The sequence below is a fragment of the Zonotrichia albicollis genome, chromosome Z, assembly GCF_047830755.1.
Source record: "Zonotrichia albicollis isolate bZonAlb1 chromosome Z, bZonAlb1.hap1, whole genome shotgun sequence".
Classification (NCBI taxonomy): domain Eukaryota; kingdom Metazoa; phylum Chordata; class Aves; order Passeriformes; family Passerellidae; genus Zonotrichia; species Zonotrichia albicollis.
This window is the reverse complement of record NC_133860.1, coordinates 47527396-47544713: the sequence shown is the minus strand read 5'-3', so window position 1 is coordinate 47544713 and position 17318 is coordinate 47527396. Positions and strand designations below refer to the sequence as shown.

General features: G+C 37.2%; 1 protein-coding gene and 1 long non-coding RNA gene across 48 annotated transcripts in view; one reads left to right on the top strand and one right to left on the bottom strand.

The window, feature by feature from the left end:
- The window catches only part of PTPRD (protein tyrosine phosphatase receptor type D), a 1168317-nt gene that overhangs the window by 738204 nt on the left and 412795 nt on the right, over positions 1–17318 (top strand). The gene's annotated exons all lie outside the window — the stretch shown is intronic.
- Positions 3813–17318, bottom strand: part of LOC113459417 (uncharacterized) — a 65397-nt gene continuing 51891 nt past the window's right edge. The window contains exons 2-4 of the long non-coding RNA XR_003380602.2: positions 7451–7593; positions 7169–7325; positions 3813–6302 (exon numbers count right to left, since the gene is read on the bottom strand). This is a non-coding gene — a long non-coding RNA (uncharacterized LOC113459417). The remainder of the gene's footprint in view (positions 6303–7168; positions 7326–7450; positions 7594–17318) is intronic.

Below are 17318 nucleotides of genomic sequence, written 5' to 3'. Positions count from 1 at the left end.
TCTATTCTGAAATTCTTTGCTGGTGGCTTATTCTAAAGATCCACAGCTGCTAGTCTGGCATTCTGTTATAAAGAACGGTCATGTACATAAATATTTAAAAATATTTATTTAAGGGGGAAAAAACTGCCTTTTCAGTGAGGTAAAGAGATTTGAAAGGAAGTCAGAATTTATTTTAATGCTTGCTAATAACTGGTTATGTAGTACAAAGTAAATAATAATAGAGTTGGCGTTTTTCATAAAGAAAATGAGCTGATGTGGGAAAAGGAGAGGTTATGTTATGGATAAGGGTAAAAAAAAGAGAGCAGAGTGCTTCTCACACAACAACTGGTTTTGTAGGTGGATGAAGAGGTTTGTGTATTAATAGAGTTTATGGCAAGCAGGGTCTGTAAATGTCAACAATATGATTTTTGTTTCTTCATTAATCTTCAGGTATTGGCAGCCATCTAATAGTACTCTTGAAATCATTTCATCTTCCTGAGAGCTCTCTTGTTGCAGCTTTGATCTGTCAAGCCAATTAGTGATCTGGGGCCTAGTTCAAATTTTTGCTATATGCTTTTACCATGTGATGAGTTGCTGTTTGCTGCTGAAACACCAAGCTAGCACTCATTCTGGTGTTCAAGAAAACTGAATAATTTTCCATTTTACACTCCACAAAGTAGAATTTAATTTGAAGCAAGGCCTCATCTGTTCTGATTGTGCATAAAATACTAATATGCATAAAATTACCATGGAGGAATTTCTGTGATGCAATATTAATGAATAATTATTTGAATTCTCTTAACACACATTATTTAGCTATAAAATTCCTCACTAATGACCAAAGAATTGCACAGCTATGTCCATGTTTCACATTTCATATTGGATTTTTTTTTTGGTGGAGTTGTTGGTGGTGGTGTTTTATGAATGAATAATTATATATTTGGTCTTTTTAGACTATATAAATATAAGTTTCTGACTCATTTAAGTTCTCGCTCTCCAGGGCATGAATTAACTACTTGTAAAGAGAAATTAAAGCTTAAGGAACATAAGCGGTGGTAGATAAAGTTGAGTTGATTTTTAAAGCATTTGTCTTAAATACTTTAGTAAATAAATTTTGTAAAAATAAATGCAAATGGGTATGGCATAGATGAGAGGTTTTTCTCATTTTTATAAAATGTTCATTCTAATAAAATAATAGAGAGAGGTAACTTTTTTCTCCTGGTATTTCTAGGGGATTTTAAATACCTTAAACAAAATTTCTCAGAATACTCATAAATTCTCTGTGTTTTAAGCAACCATTCCTTCATCTCATGCACACTTCGTTAGCTAGAACAAAAACATTTGTTGAAATGCCTTTATAGGGAAGGTGGAGGGGGTGTTAGTGATTAGAAGAGCTTCTTATTAAAAATTTCTATAGGTTTGCTATGAATAAACTGACAACTTTGACAAGAGACCCTTATAGACTGCTTTGCACATAACAAAAATCTCATATTTAATAAAGGACAACCAGACAAAAGAAATCAGACATATCAATTACTAGACTTTACTACATTAAGAATTACTTACTTACAAAAAGGGTAAGACAGATGATTTTCTCTCTTTCTTTCTTTTTTCCCCAGATAACAAATATAACAAATAATTAGCAATTTAATTAGAAAGTGAAGATTACCCCACTCTTTCTTTTCGCATGTCCAAAAATATTTGCAGGAAGATACTTGCAAATTAGTTTCCCCTGCCTCTGAGGCAATCTTAAGAGATTGCACAAGGACTTAACTTCCAAATCACTGCACAGCCTCCAGTGCAGAGGATAAAATATGTTGTGATTATGGTTCAAATAGTTGGCTCTCCCATGCTGAAGGCCCACCTTTTAATTGCTGCTCTAAAGGATGCATAAAGGAATTAGTAATGAGATAGCAAACTAGTCTAGCATATAATGCTGTGGCCTGTACGTAATAATGAGTATAGCAGCTGGCAGACAGTGCACATGACATTAGAAATTAGAATATTTTGGTCTTCCTTTTTGGTCTGCTATAGAACAGAACTTCAGAGCAAAAGGAATTCTTCAGTGCTTAAACACAAACTTACATAAGCAATTAAACACAGATACACTTCATGCTCACACATGCACATTTCACATTTTTGCATTGGCATTGTTTCTTTAGTAAACCTATTTACAGGGTACCCTTTCTTTTCCACGATAAAAGATGTACCAATTTTGTATTCCTTATCAAATACATGAGCTTTTAACTTGGATTTTAACCCAGTACCGATTTCTTAGGCATAAATATTTTCATTCTGGTTTATAATAATTTACCCTCCAAGATACCTTTCTAAAATAATCTTCTTTTTCCTTTACAAAGTATTGTTTTGCAAATGGAGTTTTCTGGACATAAGACTCATGCTTTACTTATAGAACTTATTCATCATAGCATAGAACAAGTAATTAGGGAACTAGCTGAAAAAAATGGACACAAAATTATAATACTTGTTGAGTACAGTTCCTTCGAAGTCTGCTTCAGAGTAACAACTGTTTACTTTTAAAAATACTTTGGTGCAGTGTGATGCTAATAGAAGAAAAAGACAATTTTGAAGGGTAAATCTAAGCAACATTTAAAAGGGAAAAAACACCAAAAAAAAAAAAAAAAAAACGCCCAACAAAATACCCCCATAGTTGATAAACAATTGTTAAAAAAAAAAAAGATGCATTGTTCTTTCCTATTGCAAGATATGTAATTGCCATTGCCATTGAATGGCAATGGGAAGGTGTATGAGACAACATCAATACATATTCCCCGACTAGCAGTGCTGTATTATGAAAACAAGAACAATTTTAACCAAGAGATTTGGATTTAATGTAGATTTAATGTAGTAATTTTCTGGGTCCATTGCAGTTCTTGGTGTCCTTAACTACTTGTTTTCTACAAGTAGTGGAATCAAACTACAAGTGTGGAATCATCAGCAGATTCTGTTGCTTCACAAAAAGTTGTTCTGTTCATACAGGTGTTAAAGCACAGTATGCAGATAGAGATAATATGTCCAATAGCAATCTAGATGGTAAAAATACAAAATCTGTAATAAAGATTCAAACAATAAGATTGTTTGGGTTGGAAGAGACCTTTAAAGGGGCCTAGTTTGAAAGTCTCTGCCATGGACAGGGACATGTTCCACTAGATTAGATTGCTCACTTCCCCATACAACCTTGTCTTGAACACTTCCAGTGATTGATTATCCAAAACTTCTCTGGGCAAGTCTCTGTCCACCCTCCCTGAATAAATTTCTTCCTTATTTAATCTAAATGTACATGTTCCCTAGAGCAACTTGAGGCTATTCACTGTCATCCTTGCTGCCTGGGAGAAGTCAGCATCCCTCATCTTCCTACAACTTCCTTTCAGGTAATTGCAGGGAGTGAGAAGGTCTCACATCAACCTCCTTTTCTCCAGGCTAATTGTAAGTTCCAGTACTTCTCTAGGGTAATTACAATTCTCCCAATCCTCTTATGCGCTCCTTTAAGTATTGAAAGACCATAATAGAGTCTTCCCAGACCCTTCTCTTCTGCAAGATTATTAACTTCCACTGTTGCAGCTTTTCTTCATAAAAAAGATGTTATAGCCTCCTCTGTACACTCTGACAGATACTTGTCTTTTTTGTGTTGGGAACACCGGAGATGGATCCAGTACCCCAGGTCAGCCCTCACCAGAGCAGAGGAGAAGGGCAGAATCACTTCCCACAATTTATTGGCCATGCTGCTTTTGATGAAGTCCAGAAAACAATTGGCATTTCTGGCAAATGCCTATTGCTGGTTCATACCTAAGCTTTTATCTGCTAATATCCCAATTTTATCTTTTCAGAGCTGCTCATCTCCTAGTCTTTAATGCTGTTATTGATTGCCCTGGCCCACGTGCAGGACCTTGAACTTAACTTTGTTGAAAGTCGTGAAATGTATATTGGTGTGTTTATTCAGCCTGTAAAGTCCCTCTGGATGGCATCCCTTCCTTCTAGCATATCACTGCACTATTCAGCTTGCTGCCTGTGGTGGCATGGCCTGGGCTGTATGCTGACCAAATCACTCTACTACTCCTTTTTTAGACAGAAAGGGTTAGAAAAAATAAGATGGGGAAACCCCTTCCGGGTTAAGATAAAGGAAATTTGAAAAAAGGAAAAGTAAAGGTCATGCATGAAGAACCAAAGAAAAGATTTTATTTTCTGCTTCTCATAAGCAATGACCAATAACTTACTGAGAAACAGGACTTCAGCACATTTATTGGTTGTTCTGGAAGCAAACAATGTAAACAACAAATCAACCCCCTCACACTGTAGGTGTAGGTAACCTCACACGTGCACCCACAGACACACATCCACACACACCACCCCTACCGCCTCTTTTTTATCTTTTATTGCTGAGCAGACATCATATAGTATGGAATATCACTTTGGTCACCAGCTGTACTGGCTATGTCACCTCCAAGGATCCAGCCTACTGGCAGGTAGGAATGGGAGAGTGTTTGAGAGGTGTTGCTGATGCTCTGCTCAGCAAAAGCCAAAACACTGGTGTGTTATCAACACTTTTGTAGGTAGCATTACAATTCACAGTGCTTTGAGGGCTGCTGTGGGGAGATTTAACTTCATTTTAGCTGGACCCAATACTGTGCTGTCTCCATAAACTTGCTGAGGATGCACTACATTCCACTCTGCCTGTCATTAATAAAGATGTTGGACAGTGCCAGCCCCAGTAGACACTCCTGACAAATTTCACTTTAACTGATCTTCATTGGAACATTGAGCTGTTAACTGCATCTCTTCATATGCAAGCACTCAGGTAGTCTTTTCTTATCCAAGAATGCACCCATCTTTAGTACACCTGTATATTTCTAATTTAGCAGTGAGAATGGACCATATCAAAGGCCTTATGGAAGACAAAGTAAATTCCATCAGGTCCTATACTCATCCTTTTCCAGAGCAGACATTCCACTGCAGAGGGCCAGGCACCATCTGCCTTTGGGGAAGCCATTTTCATGTCTTTCATATGCCTTGAGGTAGATGCCAGGAGGACTTGTTCCACAACTTTACTAGGCCTGGGGTAAGGCTGATAGATTGCTATCTGTCAGCAAACATCTGCTCTATGACTGCCTTTGTTAGTTTGGCCTCTGATTTTCACCCATACACTCCAGATCTCTGCTAGGTTGTTTTTCAGTGGCAATGGATTTTTTTTTCCATACAGAAATGGAAATCATCCAATCATTCAATCATCTTTTCAATCATAGAGGGGAACCCCATTCACCTTTCCATCTCTGTCTATCATCTATCATGGACAGAGTGGCCAGCCTCTTCCAGCTGTATGTCCTGAACAGTTTTAGTCATTGTATGAAGCACTCTAATAATGTGGTTCATTTCACCAAGTCTCAGGAAGAGTGATCAGGCCATAGTTTTCCAGATGCACCAGAGAATGGACTAGTGTGACATTGTGAAATGCATTGGAACCCTGCAGGTAATTTCAAAGAAGGTAAAAGGATAACAAAACTGTTCTATAAGGAAATCCCATTTCCAAGATTTGTATTAGATTTTTAGCTTCATCAGTGACATCTGACACATTCAGAAAGAATTTGGGTATTCCTTGAGGTTATTAGTGCTTCTTGTTCAACAGCAGCAATTAAATGGTGGACATAGACAAGGCAGCTCTAAGGAGCCAGGTCACATAGGATTTCAGAAATACTTGTTAACATCTACATTTCTGTAGTTTATGTCTATATTGAATGATCTTTTTGCTACTTTCATGGAAGAAGCTCATGAAGCATGGTTAGGTGACTTTAAAAAATGACTATCAATAGTGGCACAAAGCAGGTTTTAATATTAAATTGTGAAAGTGCAACTTTAGTAGAGTTTGATCACAAGGTTCATTCAATTGCTTACTACAAAGTTGTGGTGGTTTAATACCAACAGAAAATTAAACCTGAAGTCAATCCAAGAAGTCAATCCCATTCCCCCAAACCCTCCAGTAAGAGTGCAACAAAGAGAGTATGGATTGAAACAACAATTCACTGAAGAAGCAATGGAACAAGAAATACACAGTAACAGTGGTGATGCTAATAACAAAGATGTGCAAAAAGAGAAGGTGCTTTAAACACTAAAGATGTTCACCATCTTGACTTAGTTCCACATGGCCACCAAGACAGAGAGAAACTGGGGGGCACTTCCCGTGGGTGACACCACATGGACCTCAGGACAATGACTGGTGGTGGCTGCTCCTGTGCTCAGCACCCCTCAGCTTCCTGGGACAAAACCATGATGATGGGTGCTTCCACAGCTAGCTTTTCCCAACACCAAGCCTGGGAAAATGAAAAAGAAAACTATGATGGACAAACCTCCATCAATCAAAAGGACGACGAAAAGCTAGATTGTCCTTGTTGCACTGTGCTGCCCATTTCCAGACCACTTCACTCCACTGAAGCTCAGGCTCAGCTAGGATTTGCTGCAATTATAACACTGACTTTATTATTGATTTCCAATAGCAACATTAATACCAACAATAATTCATTCACAAGCCCACACAAGAGGCAAAAAGATGTATAGATATAGTATGTAAAGATACCCATCAAAAATTCTGCTCAGTGTCAGTGAAATACTCAGATAAAATCCCATCATGTTTCTCAACAGGCATGGCTTATACCTCAAGGACTATGTATGTGCATAGGAGTGGGTAGCCATCTAGGACTCATCATCAGTGAAAGAAAGTCTTTTGGGTATTGAAAACTTAAACTCTAAGTGAACCCAAAACTTGAGCGTTAGTCAGCTCCAAAGGGCATCCCACTCAGTGGGATGTGCTGCTACAGCCTTATGAAGTCCAGGAGAGATGAAAGGATCTCACTTAGGGACCCCTGTTATGAGATGCTTGGCTTTAGTCAACACTAAGATTCCATCCTGGTCATAAACCAAGTTGGTAACTACTGGATTTTTTTTCCCAAAAAGTCTAATAGCTATGGTATTGAGCTACAATTCAGGTAAGTTATTTGCCAAGGGTGAAAAGGATAACTGTTTATTCTTTTCTCCTGACCTTGGTTAGGCAACTGATATTTTTTTGAAGTCAGAATTATTCCCACCTTTACCATGCAAGAGCTCTTGCTGTGATTCTTCACCACCCAGCTGGTATTATAAAGGGGTGTGTCTTTGCTCAGATGGTTTGTTCAAGGCTTACCAGGGGCTTTTGAGGTCCTAGAGCAAGACAGAGGAGGGGGTAGAGGATACACCACCACATAAGGGATTATGCCTGGCCTATATCTTTGGCAGAAGGTCACAATGTTGGTGAATTTTCTTGTTTCTTTCCTTCTCCATTTATTTCTTAATCAAAAGACCTGGAGAGAATGATATAGAGTGGACATGATGTCAGTGGTGACATTGTCCTCTTCTAAAACCAGCAAAATTTTTTCCTTTTGCTTTGCCTGTCAGCAAAGCTGTCTGAAAAGAAACCATTGCTTACTTTTTAGTACATTTCTCCTGCTGAAGCAATTTCTTCTTCATCACATCCTTGCTTGCTTTTCAGAACATTTTCTCTTTCGGCCCATTTTTCTTTCTGGACAACGCAGGCTTAAGGAAGTATGTACAGACACAGTTGCAGTATTTCTATAAAAGAACAATGCAATAATAATCAGGAAGGCAGTTTTTAGTCAACAGATTAACAAAGTAAAATGGCTTTTTTTTTTACTACAGTTCCTATGCACTACATCAATAAGCAACAAGTACAAATAGTAATTTACTATGACATTAAAAACAGACAAAGAATTAAACTACGGAGGTGGTAGTTACCTTCCCTTGTATCTAAAACCCAGATGACAGAATCAGGGAACAATACTCAAACAAAATATGGACTATCTTTAACAACCATTTCCAAAAAACGTGGAGACAGACAGCAAAATTAAATAACTCAATAAAATAATTTGTGAGATGCCAGGTTCTTGTTCTAATGCAATACAATAAACAATGTTGTTTTAGACTCATCTCTGCTGCCTGACACAAATGCAAAGAGAATCTGAGCACTGGTGCCCAGAGCTCACTATTTTTGCTTGCCCTTGGTCTTTTTCTTTATCCCACTGCCTGCTTATTATTTCTTCCCACACAAAACCTGTAGTCCTTGAAGAAGTAAATGCAGAGATTTAGGGAGATGATCTGCTTACTATGCAGGTAAGTCTGGTTTTCTTCTTTTTAGATAATGCATAGTATTCAACAGGATAATGGCAACCTGGTAAGGAGAAATACAGTTCCTGTGGCAAGGACTGTCAGCAACCAGCAGCACAGTCAATCACTTCTCTGCAGCTGCTGCGCCAGTTGCTGAAGGACACCTGGCACTAGTCGAGGATTCATGAGCCAGAGTGTCGTGCTCCCTGCTCAAATTCATGAGCCAGGCCATGAAGGGGTTGTTGAGATTGCCAGCCATTCCCAGCAATATGGTTATGCTACTGGCTTTAGACAGCAATGCTACCTGACAAATTCTAGAACCATGCTCTCTGGGAGATCACTTTTACCAGACAACAAGAGTGATTCAATTCCTGCCATATTCCACAGTGTCTTATAAAACATGAAAGAGAAGCTGCTTCCCTTTGGCGCAGAATCCAGATATGTTGGCAAGCTAGAGGGCATGCAACAAATAAGCACATATGTGCTATGAGCAGTCCTGCTGTGTGAGGCAGTGTCTTGAGAGCTTGAGAATTGAGCGTCTTTATCGATGGCATACAGGTGGCATGGATCACACACAATAGCCAAGGCTGGGCATACCTCCAAAACCAGGTTTTGTGCTATGAGTTTGCCTTTACTGAACTGTGAGGTTAGGTAGTGGGCATGGGAAAGTTGCTCACTGCTGTATTCTTACTACTTCTTTATTCTCCATACTCAGTACATTAATATTGGTTGTCTGGCTAATTAGAAATATGGGTAACTTCCTGAACCAAGAATCACATCTAATGTTGAATGGGAATTAGTCGTTCAACAGTTAGAGTTGTGACTCTGCTAAGCAGCAGAACTGGGAATTTAATTCAGTTATCTGTGTGTTGGCTTTCTACAGGAGGAGATTGAATAACAGCAGAAATTCCACAATATTAAATAGGCAGAATAAATACATTAAAACTAAAGATTCTCAGTCTCTGTAACAATAGAGGTCAATCAAGAAAATAAGCTATAAAAAACTACCTATTTCCTCTGTGAGAGTTATTTGGCTGATTTTACATTTTCCAGGAATCTCTTGTTACCAAACTTATAAATTGAACTGAAATATGCAAAGTGGAAATACAGTTCTTAAAAGGAGGAGTAGGGTGAGACAAAGTTAATGCAGAGATGTGGCTACAATGATATTTAAGAAAACACAGACCTGTGGTACAGGAATTTCCAGCTCTAAGATTTTGTGTTCTGTTTTATTCTATAACTTAGTTGCATGGACTAACATCAATTTTAAAGTATGGTTCAGTTAAAATTATTTTCCCTCCTCCTAAATTGCATTTAGAACTTCTATTAAATTGCATTTTGTACTTTGTTGGTGCAGTGAATTATGTTTCTGCTTTGAAATAATGAGTCTGTCTTTCAAATATTGTTGAAAGAAGACAGAGTATGATGAAATCTTCAGTTTTGAAGACATTTTTTATGGATCTCTAACTATCTCAATTAAGGTGAGTGGTCTAAACTGAAATCTAGAGTAGAGAATATTAAAATCTCTGAAGAATTAACTGCTACATTCCAGCTGAACATTTTCTTCTCCTCTTTGTTAGCTGTCCTAAAGGCAAACCTCTTAGTCTTGAACTTTCTCTGTACTCTTAACTGGCATCTTAAGGGATTGTTAAATATGGGTCTGTTCAATCTTCTGTCAGTTCAGTCAGGCCCTTGAAATTATATTTTCTTTCTCACTGTCATGAGTACCATCGTCTAGCATAGTTTCAACTTACTACTTTATAGTAGCATGGCCATTTCCACCATTTGATTTGGACAACAAAATTATGTATTAGAGGGATGTGCATTATGAAATAGCACATCAATTTAATGCCCCAGAAAACTTAGATTTCACAGTACCATGCCCTCAAAACAAAGTAAAGCCAACATTTGCAGAGGTAAAAGCTTGACAATGCTTCAACTGCTGCAGAAAACTGCTGAGCATGTGGGAATTGAGTCCATATATAAATATTACATACCCCAAAACTCTGTGTAAACATCAGAAAGAATGTGGCTTAAATTAACAAGAAAAGGAGTTCCATGATGAAGAAGGCACTCCCTAGCCCATTAACTGGACACTTAGTTACAGACAGTCTGACACATGTGTTTTCAAAAATTTGGGCTGCGGGGTTTTATTGGTTATTGGTAGTGGCTTTGGTTTGGGTTTGGGTTTTTTTGTTGTTGTTATTTTTGGGGGTTTTTTTCCTTTTTAAAGATCTCTCAGATTCTTCATGGTACTTAAACATAGTTTGAAGTATTTAATTTCCTTGGTGGTTTCCTTAAAGTAAATCTTTCATGAAAGTCTCTACAAGTGTTGTATTATTTATCTGAAGCTAGTCTCTCAAACTGGTCTTTTGGATGCATATGCAACTAGGCATACTTCTTAAATCTGACTTCTATTAAATCATAATTCATTTCAATTCTCCTTTGCTCACTTCTTGAGTAAATAACCATGTACATTAAAAGAGCTCCACCAAGTTCTGTACTTATGATAAAAAAGTTTGTATTAGGTATTATCATGACATTGAGATGTTGGTAGAAAAATACCAGGTTTTAGCCTTAAAGACAACAGGGCTTAGGTTGTGATTAACAATTGCTTTATAGAGCATTTATATTTTAAATACATTATTTTTAACTATGTCAGGATGATATTTTTCCCCAAATACTATTTGAAGCAGATCTTGCTATAGCATGGGTTATTATTTATGTAGATTTCATTCATGAAACTGAATGACTATTTTTGCATATAACTGCTGCTTTTCTTCTGGTAACTAAAAATGGCTCACTAACTAAAGACATAGAAAATGTATCTTTAAACACACACATAGAGATAGTATTCCAGAGCTAAGGAAAGTATCCATATTTTTCTTTTAGAGAAGTAACAGTCTGCCTGCCCTAGTTCTCTGAATAGACTTGACTTCTTTTCTTTATACATAATTATGTTTGACATTAAAAGTATAACTTCCCATGGGAGAATGAACTCCACATTTAAGCAGTCAAAGGAGACAGTATAAAATAAATATGATTAACACTTCTGGGAAAACACAATCATATAAAGCATTTGTTTCTCAGTTAGCCCTGAATACATTCTAATTAGCTTTGTTTTTTTCCTGTAGGGCTCACTCCTGATTACACAGTATCATATTTTTTTTTCTAGATTCAGTATTTGCACTAAGTTACTCTAGGAATTGCAAAGACTCATATATAATTTTTTTATTTTGAAATGTTTGGTTTCATTTTTCTTTCTTTTTTTTTGCTATCTCCTATCTGTTATTCCTCCTTTCTCTGTGTTTTCTGTCACTCTTTGAACATTTAAGGACTCTGTCTTATTACAAAACAATGCATTAAAAAAAAAAAAGGATAACTTGAGCTTGAAACATTAATTCTGAAAACTGTTCATTAATTCAGAATTCTGTTCTACTTTTTCTAATGCACTTTTAAGGTAAACACAGCATGGGCACTAGAGGGATATTAATATTTTTTAAAAATTTAAAAGAGCATGAGAAGTGACATCACACTGGCAAGGCTAGAATATGGAGATCTGCATCACAGATCTTTCTCAGCTACTGTTTACTGATGATTATGTGATGTTGGTGGCATCCATTCATTTTTTATTGGACAGCACCTATTATGGCTGGCTATTTAAGATTGCACAAGTACAGCAAAATCCTCAGATGAGCAAGACAGCGGTTTCAGGGTGATTTCCTTTTTAAAAAGAAGGCCAAGTCTGATGAATCTTGAGTAAATCCCAACTGTGTGAGAGCTTGGAAGAAAGTAATAATAGACATTTCTGTTCATCAGTGCTTTCTTTCTCATTTTTTTTCAATAACTCCTTTTCTTAGCTGCCCGGTTCCAGCTTCTTATTTCATTCTTCTCCTCTATGTACATCTTATGTCCAGATCTCTGTGCCAGAATCACTCATGACACCATCGTCCTTCTTTCCCACCAGCTTTCAGTTCTAATTTCACTTTTTTCCCACCACTGTCTCACCCCTCTCAGATCTATCTTTCATTTCTCTGCTTTGTCAGTCATGAAGCCTGGATAACAGATAAGAGACATTGAATTCTTTAATGAGGCCTCTTTTCTGCCCTTCACACTGATACCCTGGACAAGCACAACCCCTACAAGTATAGACTGTAAGTGGAGGATTTGATTGCCAAGTTCTTTAAGTTGGTTCTGATGATAGGTGAAGATTGATCTTTCAGACGCTTTTAATTTATCCAACTTGCTTAATTATAGTCAAAGAGATGGTTCATCAAGATCTTGGTTCCCTTGACAATGTTCCATTTTTTCACTGAAAAATAGGAAGATATAAGTGAGCAGCCGTCGGTTGGGGTGTTTTATATTTTTTAAAACAAATTAGAAACATGTTTATCGTAAAATTTTCTTTGCAAAATTTTTCATCAAACACAGGGAATACTTAACTCCAAACAGTCAAAAGTTTGCCTATGTTTATTAAAGATCTGACAAAACAATCCAACAGCGAGGCTTCTTACATAGTTGTAGGCTAAACCTGTTAAGATTCCTAATCTTGGACAATGTACAAAGATGAAGGAAGATACCTAGAACATTTTCTGGCTTTTGCAGACAACATGGAGAGAAGGAAGGTTATAAATCCATGGAAGAAATTCCACTACAGGCAGCTCCTCCAAAGCTGAAAAGATCATCTTTTTTAGGGATAGTAATCAGACAAACTTATATTAGAAGTACTTTCCTCTAGGACATTGATTTTTGTTACCATAAAAGTGTATGTCATGGATATAGTCTAACCTGGAAGACTGCGTCTTGACCAATCTGACACTGAAAAATGTAAGAATATGAGATCAGGTCATTTTCTCCTGAAGATGTACCATACTTCAGCAGTTTCAGCTTGCTTCAGGCATGCTGCTTGCTCTTGCTCAGGAGGACATTAAAGAAAGCAGACAGAAATCTCCAGAGCAAGGTAAGAATTTCACAAGCTTGCATTTTATAATCTTATTTAACCTTCTGAGTTCTTTTCCCCTTTGTTCCTGAGTGTATTTTGTAACCTTATAATTACCTACATAGATTTAAAACCAATGCAAAAGAAAAATCTATTGCCATTAATTATACAATCATTATTAATGATTTAGATATTGTGATATAGCTAATGCTGCAAATAGAATCACATTTAATCAGGAAGCCAGAGCACAAAAGTTTGATTTCATGTCACAGACATTAAAGTGCACAAGTTCTGAGCACGATTACTGTGGTATGAAATCCATATGCATTTGTGTTGTTTCCATGGCATAAAAAGAGTAATGAGCAAAACTGAACTTTTTTTTAGTAACTTACCAGTTATATAAAATAAATGCTTACAGTTTCAAACTTGTATAAAAGCTTTTTTATGCCATTCTAGAAAAGGACTGGAACATGATGCATCAGCTTTACTAAAGGGGATGGATAAAAGATGAAATAAAGATGAGACTCACCAGAAAATAGCTTTCCTGACCTCATCTGGCTTCTTTCTTTCCCTGCAGAGCTGTATTTCCATGCTGTCCAGGATCATTGTTATAGCAAATTGACCAAATAGAGAAATCTTAAATATAAAAATTACTGAGGTACTCTTCTGCTCTTTATGTTTGGGATGCACATAATTTGTATTCCTTACCCTACAATATAAACATTTAGAAGTGAATTTGTGGAGATAGATGCAAAAGTACATGGGACACAAAGTACCTTAAATTTTCAATTTTCTTGCATCATTCACAACCTGAAAGCATGATGATGCAGTGATTCATAGTTGTCTTTTAACAGCAGCAGTTAAAAATGCAAGTGAATGTTTGCAAGCTTAGGCTCAAGAAAATGCAAACCATCCTTATGTCAACATGGTAAGAAACATAATTCTTATATTAAAATAGATAAAATATTTTTACTGTATTAGAACAGAATTTTAGAGTAGATATTTTATAATATATTTTATAAAATGTAGTGAGGAGAAATGAGAAAAAATACAGTGAAAATCAGAAAAAAGAATAGAGTATTTTTCCATTCATCTGACACGTATCAGTTGTGATTTTTACAATTTTCAAAGTATTGTCAAGAGATCTTTTAGTTTTATGTTTTATGTCATTAACAGGCATAAAAGAAGAAATTTTAATGATTCTTCTATCTGTATCATTAATGTTTCATGGTATAGTAAACTTTTAAAGCTGGGAAACTCTAGAATGTTTTGATCATGCACTACTGCCATGGTTAAAACCCAGTCAGACACAAGCCCCATGCTGCTGATCACTGACTTTCCCACCAGTGGGATCAGAGAGAGAATCAGAGGAGTAATAAAAGCTAGAAAACCTGTGGGCTGAAATAAAAACAGTTTAATGGGAAAAGCAAAAACCATGAACACAAGCAAGCAAAACAGTGAATTAATTCAGTTCTTGCTACGGGTGGGCAGGTGTTCAGCCAGCCGCAGAAGAGCAGCACCCCATCCTGCATGACAGTAACTTGACAAGACAAATGCCATCACTGCATATGTCCCCCTCGCTCCTTCTTCCCCCCACTTTATCTACTGAGCATGATGCCACGTGGTCTGTAATATCCCTTGGGTCAGTTTGGGTCACCTGTCCTGGCTGTCTCCTTCCAAACTCCCACGCACCCCCAGCCTCCTCACCAGTGTGGAGTATGAAAAGTAGAGAAGGACTTGGCTCTGTGCAAGCCCTGCTCAGCAATAAGAAAACCAGCTCTTTACTATCAACCCTCTGTTCAGTGAAAATCAAAACTGACCCAAATACCAGCCACTGTGAAGAAAATTTACTCTACCCCAGCCAAAACCAGCACAGCTATCAAAAGGAGATGGCTGAACCCTGTCCTTACCTACAAGATAATTGTGGTCTTAGTTTCAACCACCAAAACCTACATTTATCATCTGTTATTTGTTTTCATTAATTAATGTTTGCTTTGTCTTTTTTAACTCCCTGCAGAAATGGTATTTGTGGTACAGCGTATCAGCATTACTCAACTCTTTTCATTAGGGACTCCCATGGTTCTTTTCTATTAGTAGGAAGCACTACTTACTCTTCTTCATCAATACCTGCTCTGTCCAAACAGGAAGATTGTTCTCCATGTGTACTAAAGGATCCCTAAAGCATGGGGTTTATTGTACATGTGCACTGATGTTTCCTGATTATTTTCTCCTTCTAACAAAAGAGTGCAGTTTGACAGCTAGTTGCACAGAGAACTGCTGCCGTTTTTTTAGACACACTCAAGAGAATCAACGGAATAGATTAATTGCTGTAATGGTGGTATCTGACAGCCAAATTTAAATTTCCTGGGAACTGGAAAAGGATTTAGTTGTGCCCCTCTGCTCTATTATGCATGATCAGTAAGTTCAGTATGACAAGAGACGAGCTGAAATGACCCTAGCATAAGCAATTCACCTACTTCTCATTATTACTTAACCCTTTTAGGACTTGGGGTAAGGAAGTGGAAGGAGGCAGCCAGGGGAGTGGTGGTGGATGAAATGTTTAGGCAGAGGAACCCAGCTGAATAAATTGTTTTTGCGAGCCACAAATCACCTAGGATGGCAGGTGAAGAATATCTTACAGCATGGAACTTTTTTAAAAGGTATGCTACACAGCTTCTCTTAGAGGATTTTGAAGATCATGCACTGCTATTCTTCTCAGTCACAATCCCATCTCATGAACTATGTTGTCATCTCTGTCATGTGACAGGAGCAGAGGCAAATGCTGTTCTGCCAGGCATGGTTTAGCCACAAATCAAAAATTTGTCCCTGGTTCATCAGCAGTGTGGAAGCATCCACTACTTGCCAAGGTATTCATGCATAACTTGTCCAGGCATGACATTCCCCATGTTAATGTGCAGGGCTGACTGTTTGAAAGAAAGGTTGTGGAACCAGCACAAAGTGAACAGCAAAAAGTGGGCTGCAGAAGTCATCCATTGTTTCTACTGCAGTGCCACTGTGAGCTAATATAAGTAGAGCGAGCTGCCAACTTCCATAGCTATGTGTTTCCCCTCCCTGGAATTTAAAATAGATTTTTTTAATGCTGCACTAATCTGCTAAAATTGTAAATGCCAATAGATTATAGGCTGCATAATGAAGAGGGAAAAAAAGTTTATCTACTCTAGCAAAACTGGAAGGAAGTTTTCTAATTTTAGGTTGCTAATTTGACGCAATTGTTCTTCAAAGAGAGGTGACATTTCCACTAGCTAATGCAAAACACACCTAAGTTTCCTGGTCTGTAGATTCAAAGACACACAGTTTATCCTAGTTATCCTTAGGCACAGCAGCAGTGTCACCGTGTACCCTTGCAAGGGTTTTGAGCTAGTTCTTGAAGTGAACAGACCCCGTGATGCCTTGAAGGGAAAGGATGAAAGCTGGATTGGCAGAGAAAGCAGAGGGATATGTCATGGATCCCTTTCACTTTTTGATTTCAAACTTAGGAAAATACAAGTAATTCTCAGTTTTCATGCCCACATTTTTTAGCAATTATTAAATAAAACTAAAACTCATCTACTAACTTCAAAAATGTTGCCTCTGTGTGTGTAGAGCATATGATGATATCCAGGCATATAGTGCAAAATGTTTAAAAAAATAAGGGCTAAAAGTCAGACCTCTTCTGTTTTTATGAGACAACATTTAAGGATTTCAAGGACAAAGAAATATGTGTTATTTAATCTAATTTGAAGTGCTTTCTATGTTCTCACAGTATCCCTGCCCAGTTTTCTCTGACATATGAGTAACCTAAATATTCCAACCTAAATATTCTTGTATTTCAACTGAAAGAGAAAGGAATACATGCTAAAAAATGAATAGACTTAATGTATCATTCCTGAAACTACCTATTAATATAAAATGCATGAATCCCAGGAGCAAATTCTATTCAGAGATACAAAGTAAAGTGCTCCTCTGGGCACACCTCCCATTCAGTACAGGTTTTTATGTTTCTGCAGAGTTGTTTTGACATGTACACATACTGGATGATCCTATATTCATCAACATGACAACATATTTCTTAACACCTCAAACATATAAAAAGAAATGGTCCATTTACAGGTTGATGATCATTGAGAAGAATGAAAACCTTAAGTACCAGTTCACCAGATATATTCAGTAGGTTCCTTTTCAATGTGTCACATCGAAAAAAATAGAGATTGTAATTTCACAGGTCTCCTTCTTC